General features: G+C 39.1%; 1 long non-coding RNA gene across 4 annotated transcripts in view; it reads right to left on the reverse strand.

Annotated features, from left to right (window-relative positions):
- Positions 1-14,357, reverse strand: part of LOC139794231 (uncharacterized) — a 106,218-nt gene that overhangs the window by 1,827 nt on the left and 90,034 nt on the right. For 3 of the 4 annotated variants that reach the window (XR_011725045.1, XR_011725044.1, XR_011725042.1), the window contains one exon: positions 12,251-12,376. This is a non-coding gene — a long non-coding RNA (uncharacterized lncRNA). Of the gene's footprint in view, positions 1-192; positions 359-12,250; positions 12,377-14,357 lie in introns of all 4 variants that reach the window. The other variant, XR_011725043.1, reaches the window with a different exon arrangement.

Genomic DNA, 14,357 nt, shown 5'->3' on the forward strand with positions numbered 1-14,357 from the left:
TATACTGAAACCCAGGAAAACTATCCTAAAGCTTCACAAAGGTCTAGAATGGAAGATCTTCTAAGATGCTTCTAAATACTTTGTAGGAGCTGATCCATAACACAGTGTTTAGAAACACTGAAACAAAACAACATGAACACAGAACAGCAAAGAAGCCAACTGGAATACTCTTGTAAGCAGATGATTATTCACCTCTAAAGTTACAAACTATGTGAGTCCAGCAGGTCTTACACCTCTGAAGTAAGTCCTCTGAACTTCTGGGATGCTCAAGCAAAAGCAGCAAGCACCAGCAACCTCAGAAGAAAACTGCACCCAGTATCACGTTCAGTGAAGCTGGATGGGCTGAAAATTCACAGGACTAGAGGGACAAGAAGCAAAAAGACAAGCAGAAAGTAATGTTAGACAATAAAATCAGAACTTCTGCAGCAAACACCATATCTTATGGCATAGAGATAAAAGACGAGGGAATTCCAGCCTCACTCACTCCAGTGAGAGTCAGAGTTCACACAATACAACTAAAAGTTTAATTTACAATTTGTACCAGTTACTGGTGCCTTCTGGGCACTCTGGGACAATGCCAACATTTTTGACTCTGCTAAGAATATTTTTCTTTGTTCAGAAATGACAATGAGAGAAAAACAAAATGCAGATACCAATTAATATTTCAAAATTATTTATAAGTGATCGAGTTAGATCTAGTCTTTTCCAAAGTTTTCAAGCTTTGTAGCATGTATATACTGGAAAGGGAAAAACAAAAGGACCTATACCAGGAAATCTTTAACAAGCAAGGAATAGTTGCACATGTAACTTATTAGGTAAATTTGTTGAAACTACATTACAGTAGAGATAGGCACATCCTTTGACAAAAGTAGGGCTCTTATGCTAGCACACAAGAAAAAAGAGAACAGGAGGTACACACATTATTGCCTGTAAGCCCAGAGGAAAATGTATGTAATATTTTAATGTAGAGAAAATAGTTGGTTTTAGTCATACCTTTATGAATTTCAAAACTGAACAAGCTCCCCCCTCCCCCCTAATTTTAGCATAATTTATTTGAATAAAAATGCAATATATAATTTTTTTTTTGGTTGATAAAAGCTAGAAAATTTCAAATGTCAAAATTTCTTCAAAGTTTTTCTTAAAAGACAACACACAGAGAACCTCACTATTATCTATGTTGATCTTACCTTTTTTTACCACCAAGCCCTAACGTTGTTTTGAGGGGGGAACAGTGCAAGGCAAACTTGTGGGCAAACTGAAGTGACAAGCAAGCAAAAAAATAGGATAAAGAAAATGAAAAGTGTGTCCTTGCTCTGCCAACTATGCTGCTGCCAACACTGAGGAATCATAGATCATTACAGAGGAAATCTGACATATATTATTAAAGAGAACTCCCCAGCTCAGAAATGCAGAATAAATCAAAATGTTGCAATTCTACTGACACCACCAGCATCATTCCCAGGGAGAAACTGGTGTCAGCTTTTGTTTTGTCAAGTAGGATTCCTTCCTTCAATTTCAAATTCTCTTTCAAATGTTAACATGTCCAGATGGCACAAATGTGGCAGTCCTGGAGACTACTTTACAAGGGAGGCAGCCTTGTTTGCTACAAGGCTTTTGCACTTCAGGGTTCCTCAGTGTGTGGGGTGCAGCCTAATCCAAGGGGTACAGGCAGTAGAGTTAGGATATATATTTGTGGAATACAGCAGTCTGGAATGGCCCTATGGCCATTATGGTGCCACCTCTCTATGATTGTTTCTGTGCATCTTTTTCCTTGGTTCTAGGAATAAGTGAAATATCCAATCTCTAAAAATACCAACTACTTACAAAAATATACAGTTCTTGAGGGAAATAAGGTTACAACATAATGATGGTGTAGGAATGTTTGCCTATCATCTGTTTGCTCTTTCCCTGCAGTATTAACTCCATTTTACAGAAGGGCAGAAGTGCCATAGGCTGTCTAATTCCTACAAATCCTGTGCAAGGTGAGGACAGCCCACGAGCAGGTACACAGCAGCACTGCCCTGGCCATGTGTACAGTCCCAAGGACAGGGAGGGCTGGTGGTGGTGGAGAGCTGGAGGGCAGACAATGAGACTGAAGAGACAGAAATCCATAGGAAATGAGGCCTCTTTAGTTTGGCTGCCCATGGGACAACTTGTTAACTGATTTATATCATTTTTTCCCCTCAGTTCTTGAGTTCTGCTGAAAATTATTTTTCTGCCAATGATGCTTTCCAGGAAAAGACTGCAGTACTCTCTTCAAAACTCTTGAATGTGTCATTTATATGCTGAACAAGGGGGCACAGCAAACAAGCTTTTTCTTAGGTTTTGCTTTAACCTTGCTGATGCCTTTCCAGTAGACTCGGAGCCAGATTCTCCATTTCACTGATTTAAAAAGTGTGCAGATACTGACATCCCCAGTCCCACTTTTCCAGGTTAAGAGTCTTTTCATTAGAGACCAAGTGAGCCCACAGACCTCTGTCTTATCATAAAAGCTGGTCTTATGGATACCTACCTGTCTATACTACATACTTATATTTAATTCTGAGATGCTTCTACTCTGATGATTATAATCCTGCCCCTTAGAATGGAATAGTAAGTACAGGGCTTGTTCCTACAGATCCAGTTCAAAAAGGGTTAATAAAATGAATCCATATTCTGTATATTTCAGCGCTCTTGAGATTAACAGAAATCCAGTGGCACCAATAAAAAGTTATTAAAAATGCAGGAAGCCTCATCAGGGAATGAGTGCAGCTATCCTACTTTGTTTTGATTAATATTTGATTCTGGTACAAGCAGAAAAAAGAATATGGTTGAGGTTGAGAAAAGCACTTTTTCTAATCTAAGTATTTTGCTCGTTAACAGTATTATCATTCACTAAGTAAGAAAAACCCTGTGATGAGCTCCATTGATTAAAAAGACACCCACAACTATTTAGGAAACCAAATACATATTTAGGATCCTTGGCAACAAACATCAGTTACCTGAGACAGCCTGGGACAGAAACACACATATAGGATTACATACAGTAATACAATTTCATTGTTTGTCTAGATGAAAAGTGTTAAGTTTGTATAGTTGACATCCAGATCACTGCAATTTAAATACATGCAAACCTGGGTGATCTAGTCCAGAGAAAGAGAAGTTCCTTTTCACCTGGGAGCAAAGAACAAATGCAATCATTCCCCGTGTGGGCACATGGGGTGAGGGGGTTGGGTGGTTTGAGTAGAATCACAGAATCAATCATAGAATCATAGAATTAATCATAGAATCATGGAATCATAATCACAGAATCAATCATTGAATCACAGAATTATGGAGGTGGAAGGAACCCATCAAGATCATCAAGTCCAACCCCTCTCCCTGTGTAGAGCCCCCCCAGAATCAGCCATGTGCCTGAGAGCATCATCCAGCACAGTCAGCAGGAGCACGGCTTCTGTGGAGCTTGGTGCCTCCCCTCCTGTCCTTCCTGGCAGCCATAACCCTCTGGAAAGCCACAGCCCACCTCTGGCTGCACTCTGCTGCTTACAGCTTCTAAGAAAGGCAAAAAGAGCTTAAGAGAATCCATTAGCTATTAATGGTCCTAATTAAAACTTCATATTCCTGCTTTGGCCCTGGCACAAATCATTAATTTGCGGTAACAAAGCCTCAAGCTCAGTAACTGACACCTTACATCATCTTTCTCAAACTGATATTGCAAAAACTGGAGTTTGAGTTAGCTATGATAGCAAGAAGACAGTGTCTGCCACTGCTTGCACTCAAGCAGCCAGGCAGTTACACCCACTGAAGGCAAACTCCAGCTGATAAGAGTTTCTGACACAAGTTATTTTGCTTTCCCTGTGTTTTATAAAAGACTGAGATCAAGAAAACCTTTCTGTCTTCTAGTAAGGAAAAAAGCCATGTTGTGATGCTGTAGCTTGGGAAAATATAAACTCTGAGGGCCTCCTTCCAATGCCATTTCAAAATTGTTTTAACAGTTTGCCTGCTGTCCTCATTGTAATGGTTTGTATCAGCCTCCACAGAAAATACAGTGTACTTATTCATGATGAAAATTCCAGATGAGTAACACTCAGGAATACTAGAACCAACCTATATGTATATGCACATATAGTTAGAGTTACTGGGGTCTTTTTTAAAGCAAAAGAATAAAAAACCTTCCAGCAACTCTGCCTGAGCCTAATAAACATAGTAATGCCACCAGCCTAGAAGTGTGTAATTTTGGATATTTAAATGCATCTGTATACTGAGCTGAATAATTTTATCTGCCTCAAGAATGTAAAAAATTATCCAAACATTAGTTATCTGGTCCTTAGGCAGACTTCAACAGTTAAAAAAAACAAATCCACAGAATCCAACAAAACAGAAACAATTCTTTTTTGTCTGTTGAAGCCATTACCCAACTTCCCAGCACCCATCCTGAACACTGCTTCTGGCTTGCACTTAACTGTTCTGTAAGTACGGCAAAGGGCAGACAAGAGCACCAGACAACATAAACTGAGACACAAGCTTGAGTGGAACCAGAGAACTGAGCTCTGCCAGACCCTGGCAAGCCCGAACTCCAGCAGCTTTTACCCTCAGGTGGTGAAACAAACCTCAGCTGTGATGGCTGCTCAGGAGGGCAGAGCCCAGGGCATCGCTGGGCAGGTACAGGATGCCCAGCACTGTGCCCTTCCCCTGGTCTGGGAAGGGGAAATAATGTGTGATAATTGTGCTGCACGGCTTGCAGAAACTGCAGGCTCTGACTGAGGAAGGGACGGACCCTCTGGACTGTCAGAGCACTGTGGGAAGGGTTCTGTTGATGTTATTCACACTAAACTGGCCTCTTCCCCCAAGCACACCCAAATGCTCACGTGAGTTCTGTATAAACAGGGGTTTAAAGCTAGTAATGTCTTCTGACCATAAAGAGATAATACCAGCCATGCAACCTGAGGGGCTTTTTCTTGTCTCCTACATGTATGAAAGATGGCATTAAAAGAGATTAGTTTTAAACCACTTGCAATTTCCTTTATGTAATAAAAGATTTTCTTCTCTTGGCATTTTCCTATTTATGGTGTGTATTTGGACTCAGTATAACATAATACTTCCCTCAGTATCCCTGCTTTTAATGATGCTAGCAGGATTTGGGCCATTCATCAAACGTGACAATCGAAACAGCTAGGAGTTAATGGGAGCAGGAGCAGTTTGACAAACACAGTCTATTTGACAAGGCTGAGGTCAGGACTAAAAGGACTGCTCTTGGTTAAATAAACAGCAAAGCAACAAAGTAAAAGCAAAATCTTTGCAGCCATTTATCAACTTTAAAAGCCTTTTTGTTATAAGAAACATAAAGTGAGGCTGCAAGCAGAAAGGGGAATTAGACGGGGTTGGAAGAATTTGGTTGCATTCTTCTTTAGGTGAAATCAAAAAGCCCAGTTAAAACTGACGGATTAAGTCTGTAAAACTGACACGCAGCTACATAATACCTAAACCTACACTTCAGTGCTATCTGCTTCTGACCTGACTTACTATTTTAAAGAACCCAGGCTTTTCCAAGATAACAGACTGATTCAGGTGGCACTGAAAGGAGAACAATGTGACATGAGAAGACTTTTCCTGATGTCTGCAAGACGGGAGAGCACTGTGTAGGCATGTTCAGGACCACAGCTGAGGCTCCATTCACTGCTCCTTCAATAACAAATTTACCCGATATTAATCTGTGCAGGGGGCCTCCCAGAGAGTCTTTGCTAAATATCAGTTTGCATTTAGACACATTATTGCCTGTAGGAAATTCCCGGATGTCAAATGATTCCTGGAAGCTAAAAATGAGTGCACTCACCAACTTCCTGCTTTTACCTGGTTCATGGACCATCTCTTTTTTTTTTTTTTTTTTTTTTTTGACTTGATGAGACCAGTTTGGGCTAATTATTTTTTCCTCTGTCCAAGTCCCTGGAGAGCCTAGGAAAGGTAGAAGCACTGAATCCATTCTGTTTCCTGAATAAAGTGGCTTTCAAACCCTTCAGCACGGGTATAAAAATAAAGGACAATTTCTCCACCTTTTAAAGTGAACAAAGTCAAGGAATCTTGAATCCTTACCATCCTGGATTTGGTCATGCACCCTGTATACCAAAGACAGTCTCCAGGCATTATAGTGTTGAATTCAATGGGAACATGATTGGCTTCCATATGATTCCAGCTTTCCTGCTGTTTAAATTTGAGTGCTAATATTCTCGTGTCTAGGTAACACAATAGAGATTGTGTCCAAATTCAGAATATTTGGACGTTATAGTTGTGCAGAGTACTTTTAAATTATTTGCCTACCACCACCTTGTGCAATTGCTTGTATCACTGTCCAGAAACCACCAGTTCCATTAGGGAATTTCCATCAGAAGCAAGTAATCTGGCAAAACTTGGTAAGCTTTTGCAATCCTAATGTTTCAGGAAAGGCCTTTATGGGTCTTGGGCTGGACATGTTGCCAGATGAAAAAAAATCTGTTCCCTTTTGAGGCTTTTCAATCCTTTCTATTGCTTTCATGCTTTAGGGCTATCAGCTGTTTAGAGACAATTAAAAAAAATCCATGCATGGAGGTAAAGACAGCAAAATGATTAAGAATAGTTATAAATTTACAGATTACTTTTACTTTATTTACTTGTGCATTTTACTTGATTCTCTAAGAACTTTTAATTTCTTCTTTCATAAGGCAATTTGTGCAGCTAACTAATATATATAACAACCTCTAGTGCTGCTGGAAAATCATGAAAGACTTCTTTTCCTGGAAGTGATTGATTATAGGGGGACAAATGAAATAATTTTCCTTCTTCACTTCTCTTCTCATTACGCTTTGAGCAAAACACCCATTAAAGGAGCACTGTGCAGCCATTTGGAGCTAGGAAATGTATTCCATTTAGCCTGTCAAACACAGTTTAACTGCTGTCTTAACTCTGCCCCTTTTCCAAACCCCTGTTTCAAGACCATACTAATATAACCTAAATTTGACAGAGCATTCTGGACTCTGGGCAGCTCTGGCTCTTGAGCTCTTTTCCATCTGGAATGGGTTTTTTCATCTGCTTAATCCCAGGGCTTTCTGGTTAGTTTGTTTAGTTTTGTAATATACAACCTCCAGTCGTCTTACAAAATAAATTATAGCACTCACTTAGACTCCTTTTTGGAACTTGCAAGTTGAAAAAATAAAAAAATCTATCAAACAAAGCTCACTCCTAGTTTTACTTTTTGATAAAAATGCTTTTACCCAAAATACTGACATGGGTGTCTGAAGATTGCACCCCCTCTTCCAGTGGCAACATAGAAATATCTTTTCTAATGGATGTAGTAGTTACTTTGTGTCATGGTTACCTTGTGCTTGTGTTTTTCTCTGTGTTCAAAAACCTAGAAAAACATTTTAAATGTTCACTGTGACAGACACTGAATGATATGGTTGCATCTAACCTTCAGTAAAGCAGGATGCTGAAACAGAGCACAAGAGTAATGCTAATTTTAAGATGAAATTTCATGGGTTCATGTAGAATATATACAAATTACATTACTAATACATTTTTACTAATGTAGTCTCACAATAGCAAGATCTGGATTCAAAGATTCAGTAAATCCTTTACAGTCTCATGTCTCATGCAAATGTTTTATGGATGGAGCTATTTCTTGGTACTATACAAAGAAAATCCCATTTCACAAAGGCGGGTTTGTTACCTACTTGAATATTAGTTAGCTTTTTTAAAAAAAAACTTCTGTGATCAGCAGTGTGCTAAACTGCTTAAGGAAATCAAGCCTATTCACTCTTTTACCCTCTTTTCTTAACCAAATTGAGCTGGTGCTGAGAGATTTTCACAGCAACAATGGTAAGAGTCTTCTCTTTAGTCTAGTCCTGGGGAAGTGAAGGTTAGGATCAAGATTCTACTTTCACTTTGCAATATTATTGGAACCAAACAATAAAACCAAAACCATTATTATTATTGTTGTTTTTACTAAGAAGAGGAAGAGTGCTAATTCACTGACAGTCTAGCAGAATCCCTCCAGGAATTATCTTCACACCTTCTGAAAAGCTGGGACCCAAGAAAGACCCCTGAATAAAAAGCAGCATGTGTGAAGCACAACCAGTAAAAGGGACAGGAGGACAGAGCAATTTGGAAGAGCCTTGTTTTGGCTAACCCCAGGGTAGGATTGTCAGGCTTTTATCCATCCCCAAGCCAGGAACTAAGAAAAGATATATCCTACAAAATATGAAGTGCATCATCCTGGTTCTCAGGAAGCATTACTCCAATTTCTAGTGTATTTTCCTTTAATAACAGTCCTTCAGTAGAGAAAAAACACATTTGTATTTGCTATCCCTAAGCTGAAAATAGTGTATTAATAGAAAATATTGCTTTTGTGCCACATCAGGTTATACTGCAGGTCTCTGACTAATAAATCATCTTTTTAAGCTATATGTCTGTGTGTATCCTTTTTCCCTGAGTGAAACAGTAAAGTAAATTTACTTGGCTATTGCTGATCTCCTAACAGCTACAAAAGTGGCTACATTAGAATCTTTTACTGTCCATGCTATACTAGGCATAGAGCTGTGTTCAATTCTGTCATCTCTTTTGTCATTATTGCTATTATTTATAATTAGCCAAGTACCAGCAACCGGCTAGGTCTTGTAATAGTGGTAACAGTGGCAGCCCTGTCCCAACTTCACAAAGCCTTTTGAGTTTCAATTTCATTCTAAGGCCGAAGTCACACAGAGCAGGTAACAACAGGCACACCACTAGCTGAATACCTTAAGACCTGGGGTGTGGAAACTGAGGGAGGATATAAAAAAGACAATTTACTGGGGGGGAAAAAAAGAGAAGGGAAGCTCTTTGTTTCTTTTCTCTCCTTTTTTTTTTTCTTTTTTTTTCTTTTTTCCCATTTGGTTTCCTTTGGTATTATTTCCTCCCGCACAGGCCACAGAGTAGGATTTTACTCAATAGGGAGAGAATAATGCCCACCCCTTGTTATTGCCCCTCACAGTCTCTGGCCAGCACGGATGAACTGAGTCTTTAAATGGGATGTGAAGAAACAGAACAATATGGCCCATATAAATGAGAGGGACTGCATACACATGGTTTCTCTGAAATGGTCACTGAGATGAGGTTTTTCTGGCTAGGTGAGGATATATTATTACAGAGGTAGGCAGAAAGAAAACTGGACAGCACCTTGAAGATTGCAAGCAAACTAACAGAACACTTTTCTGATTGAACTTTCAGCCCAGATTATCTGTTTTCTATGGAAAGGCATACTATGAATTTCTCATTTTTCATCTTAACATTATTAAGGGGATCATTATTTGACTCATCTGGGTGTTGACAATATTTAGTATTGTTCACCAGAATATGAGATTCTACATTCAAATGATGGAATGAAATTTGTAGTGCAGAGACTGAGATTTGGCTTGCTTTTTGATAATGACAGCAGGCAGGGAAAGCTTTTAATCAACATTGCTACACACTCACAAGAGATTATTTGCTTTAACCTCAAAATATTTTGTAGCTAGAAATTTTCAGTCAGACTTCAGTAATTCTATAACTTAATTATAGTTGCCTTTGTAAAATAAAAAAACCCCACCATTTATTATGACCTAGACTTGTTTTATTTAAAAATTTACATAGAAAATAGATATTTGAGATGGTGATCACTTCTCCCTTCCATATCCATTCTGTCAGATCCCTTAATTCAGTCATTGCAGACTACTTGCCCTTTAGGCAACTCTGAGAAAGACCAGAGCAAAACCAGGCTGCAGTAAAAGACATTCTGCAAGGATGCTGGGTGCTTGGGTCATGTGCTAGAGCTCCCAAACCTTTCTTAATGTACTGCAGATGTTGCTAAGCTTTGACTCTTTTTAGTTATGTTTTCATTTACTATTTAGGTGGTCACTGTGTTACAGTGTTGCCAAGAGAGCTTTCGAACCAGCTTAAGATGGGAACTAATTGTGTTAATTCATACAGAAGTAAATCAAAAGACTGAGAAGGTAAGAATATTAATTGCAGGCCTTCTGGCCTGACATGAGCAGCTAAACCAACAGACAAGGCACAGTACACACACCTTAGCAAACAGTTTTTATCTGTGAGCTGAAATTGTCACCAGTGGTTAACTTACTGAGATTTTTTTTTTTCTGGAAGAACTGATACAACTGGGGTCTTCAGAGTCAGTTGCCAAACAGATGTTTCAGAGAGCCTGAGAAATAGTGGCTTCAAGTAGAGGCTCATAATTGCTTCATTTCCCTTGTCCCCAGGACTCTGTAGTCTGCTTACTACAGCATTTCTCATTATCTTCATATCTTTTTAAATTCAGCTCTCAGACTTAGTAACAGTGTTGTACTTGAGAGGAGTAGGGGACTGAATAGTTGTGTGTTTGAAAGGCAGAAAAAAATGGGTCAAAGATTTTACCAAACACCACTCTTGCCCTCAATGTTACATTTAAACGTGACAGGATTTTGCCTGCAACCACAAGCACCGTCTAAAAGAAATCTTAAGCTTGAGTTAGAGGGAACCTTTTACTTATTTGATGTGCCAGGGTACTGCTGATGTTCAAACTTTTATCACAGTTCTCTTGTACTGCCAAGCCAGTCCCAAGAAGTAATGGCTACTATCAGGCTCATTTGAGAGGAACTGAATCCAACACAGTCAACCTGAGCAAACACTGAAGGCAGCACTAGAAAATCAACATCCAGGCAAAGCTCCTGGAATTTTATTGCCTCTAATCCTGTTAGTAAAATAAGCTACTGGGTTCATTCTTCTCATTATTTAATTTTTTCTTAAAAGGAAGAGGAGAGGAGGAGAGAGAGAGCAGCTTTCTGAGGAATATCCCAGTGAACACAAGTTCCTCCAAAGCTTTTGACTATTGGTAGTACTGGCAATATCCTTCAGAGGATGACACTGATCACTTGGGGTCTGCTGCAGCACAAGCTCTGACTGCAACTTTATCCAATAAAAGGTTGTAATTTTTTACTTACAACCTAGCTCTGGTTTTGTGCAAGTACCTGTGCAAACCGCAAAGCAGGAAGAAATCAGGTTCTGACTGCAAACAGAAACCAAGTACCCTTCAAGTCAACAAGTTAGCACTTTTACACACTGCCTGTTTAACAAGAAATTCAGAATAACTGCTGTATCAATGAATTAGATAGCTACAGTGCAAATCTGTGTTACTCACATAAGAGACAGAGTGTGTACATCATGCACATGCACACAAGCTGAGGATCTATTTTGAAAACTTTTTGCAGGCTCTCAATCATCTCCCACACATAAAAGTGAGATCAGCATTAACTCCATGGCTATATATGTGTTGAAACAGAAAATATCAGGTTTTCTAATGACATTTATCTGCCTTGGCCATGTAAGTTCACCACAGCACTAGAGCTCAAAGAAACACCAATACAAGAGTGGTTTATGTCAAATCTTGAACCACTAATACAAAAGAGTATAATTTATCAGATCCAAAGGAAAACACTATCTGACAGTGTCTCAAGTGCTACTATTCATGATATATCTAAAGGCTTCTGATCAATAGACAGCACTATGCTCTTTCATTCAATAGATTCAAGCTTAACTGATTTTCATGGATTCTTGAATGCTTTTATGACTAACAAGGCATGATCCACATAGTGCTTTGTCACCGATTTGCACATAATCTAATGAAGTGACAGTAATAAATCACAAGTATCATTAATAATTCACCAATAAACAAAGCAGCACACTGGAAGAAATGTCAAAAATACACAGAAAATGCTTCAACTACCCTGGTGAGTAAACAAGCTAAACACACAGTATTAGTTAAGAGCTATAAGTTCAATTCATAGCAAATATACACATCTGAGCTTTTAGAGATTTTCTGCTGTGGTTGGCAAACACTGCTTCTATGTTTCTTCAGGTCAGGTTCATAGAGAAAAAGAGAAAAGGAAAAAAGGAAAGAGCTGAGAGAAAACAAAACTCAAATTGAGCAAACAAATGCTTGGAATGCAAGAATATAATCCAGGCCAGCAGTGCCTATATGCTGCTAAAATAACATTTTATGCCTATTTACTTTATCATTTCGTACCTCATAAATACCTACAGTAGCTAAAACTGTCAGTGGTGCCACTTCAAAGAGCAGTGCCTCTAGGAACAAGATCTTTGAGGTTTAGTGTAGCCACACTGTGGTTAAGGTTATCACAATGCCTCTTTAAATGTGGAATCTAGTTGGCATAAATCCATGAAAAGCACAGACACAGAATTTCACATATGTAAAATTCTGGATTCATTTACTTACCCTTCAGGTGTGGGTTTAATGAAAGCTGGGCTTTTAACAAGGTAACAAGCTTCCATAGACTTCAGAAAAATCCAGCTCCAAGATACATACAGCAGAGGCAAAGAAGTCATTTTGACTCCATCAGCACTACAAAAAATGCAAGTATTTATTTGAGGTGGACTCCTACAAACACAAATTTGTACCAGTCACACAAGTTAGCTGGCTGAAGTTAATATGCTATACCTTGGTAGCACTTTCATCTATAGTGAATAGACAGCCAAATTACTTAGTTTTGACCTTTTGAATTAAAAGCCAAAAGTTTTAAGGTTCTTCCTTTGCTTTTCGTTCCTAAATCTAACAGAGAAGTGGTAAAATTATAAGAGGAAGTAGCTTTCCTGGAATTTTTGCTGTGACCAAAACTTTTTGTAAATACCACAAGAAGCCTTCTCCCCCCACACTCCCTACCCTCCATTAGTTTCAAATTTTAATATTTTAAGGCTTTACTTGTTCTGATAAGCAAATCATCTGAATTCTTGAATATGAAGGTGAATCATGTTCCAGTTAAAACCTGTAGAAGCTCTCAACCACTTCTCTGGTGACCCTTGAGCAAATACATGTTTGTGTCAGTGGCTTGAGGCAAAATACATAATTAGTGCCAATACTAAAACCACCTTTCCTCTCTCTTACCCCCAGAAACAAAGTTTCATTCAGTACTAATAGCCATGGAAAAGAAATAACTAAAGTAGTGGCTAATACCAGAGTGAATAAGGGGTTTCCCTCCGGAGACCAGGGGAGGACTAATCCTTGGTCTGTTATGGCAAAGGGGGTGGGTATTACAGATGGTTATTTAAAGGCAAAACTCCCAGAGTCTGAAGTAAACCATCCCCTTTTCATCTGTTCTTGGGAAATAAAAGTCACATGATGATGTCAAATCCTTCATAAATACTCAGTATTTTTATCTTTAAGGTGATGAGGAACAGTGGCCAGGCAGGATGGAGGAACTGGGGGTACTAAGGTTGCCACCAAGCTGCAGGTAGGAGAGAAGTGAGGTGTGTTCCCCACGAGTACCACTGGTGTGGCAGAAAGCCCCCTCCTCTCTGCAAATTCACCAGCCTTTCTCCAGCTGCCCAAAACAACAGCCTAACCCACCAGTTACCACATCCAAATGTCAAGATTCGGGAGTTATAAATGGATCTCTGTGGAGCTCTCTTCAGAATACCAAAACACTGAGACAACAGTGGGAGAGGGGCTTGCCCCTCCCTGGAAAATGCCATGGGTAAGATGTGGAACCTGGGGCCACAGCAGCAGTTCCCTTCAGCACTCACTTAAGAAAAGTAAAACACTTTGCCAAATTTAAAACATAGCATAAATTATACAAAAAATAATATATGTATATATATATATATATATATATATATATATATTGGAAAAAAGTAACTTTCTTGAGACAAAAATTGAGATGAAAAAAACAAAGAAATTTCTTTTTTAAAAAAACACAACCAAAACACCTTAAGGAAGTTAATGTTACAAAACAAACCTGAGGCTTAAAGCCATAAGTGTGACCATCACTCTTCTCTTTTTGAGTGTGTGACTGTCACTCCAGAGGTCACTGCTTATTTCAAACACCACTTCACACTTTGGGCAGAGGTGGCCTTGGGACTCAGCTATTCAGCTAAGCCTCAGATAGATCCAACCCCCTGGCATAGGCAGGGACACCACCCACTAGACCAGGTTGCACAAGGTGTTATCCAACCTGTCCCTAAACACTTCCAGGGATGGGGCATCAACAACCTCCCTAGGAAACCTACTCCAGCATCTTACTAACCTCATGGTGAAGTATTTTTTCCTAGTATCAAACCTAAATCTACCCTTTTTCAGTTTAAAAGCATCAACCCCTGTCCTATCACTATCCTCTCTGATGAAAAGCTCCACCTCAGCTTTCCTAAAACTTTTTAAGTTAGAGTTAGGTTTCTTGCTGATGTTTGTCCTGCATGTACTTCCTACACAACCATTTGTTTAAAGGTGTTGTCGTTCATTAGCTTAATTATTCACTTAAGCCAAAGAATTTCTACCTGTTAAAATGATTATTCTCAGTAAATAAGAGCCCCAGAAAACTCAGAGCCTGTGT

Source organism: Heliangelus exortis, chromosome 3 (assembly GCF_036169615.1).
Source record: "Heliangelus exortis chromosome 3, bHelExo1.hap1, whole genome shotgun sequence".
Classification (NCBI taxonomy): Eukaryota; Metazoa; Chordata; class Aves; order Apodiformes; family Trochilidae; genus Heliangelus; species Heliangelus exortis.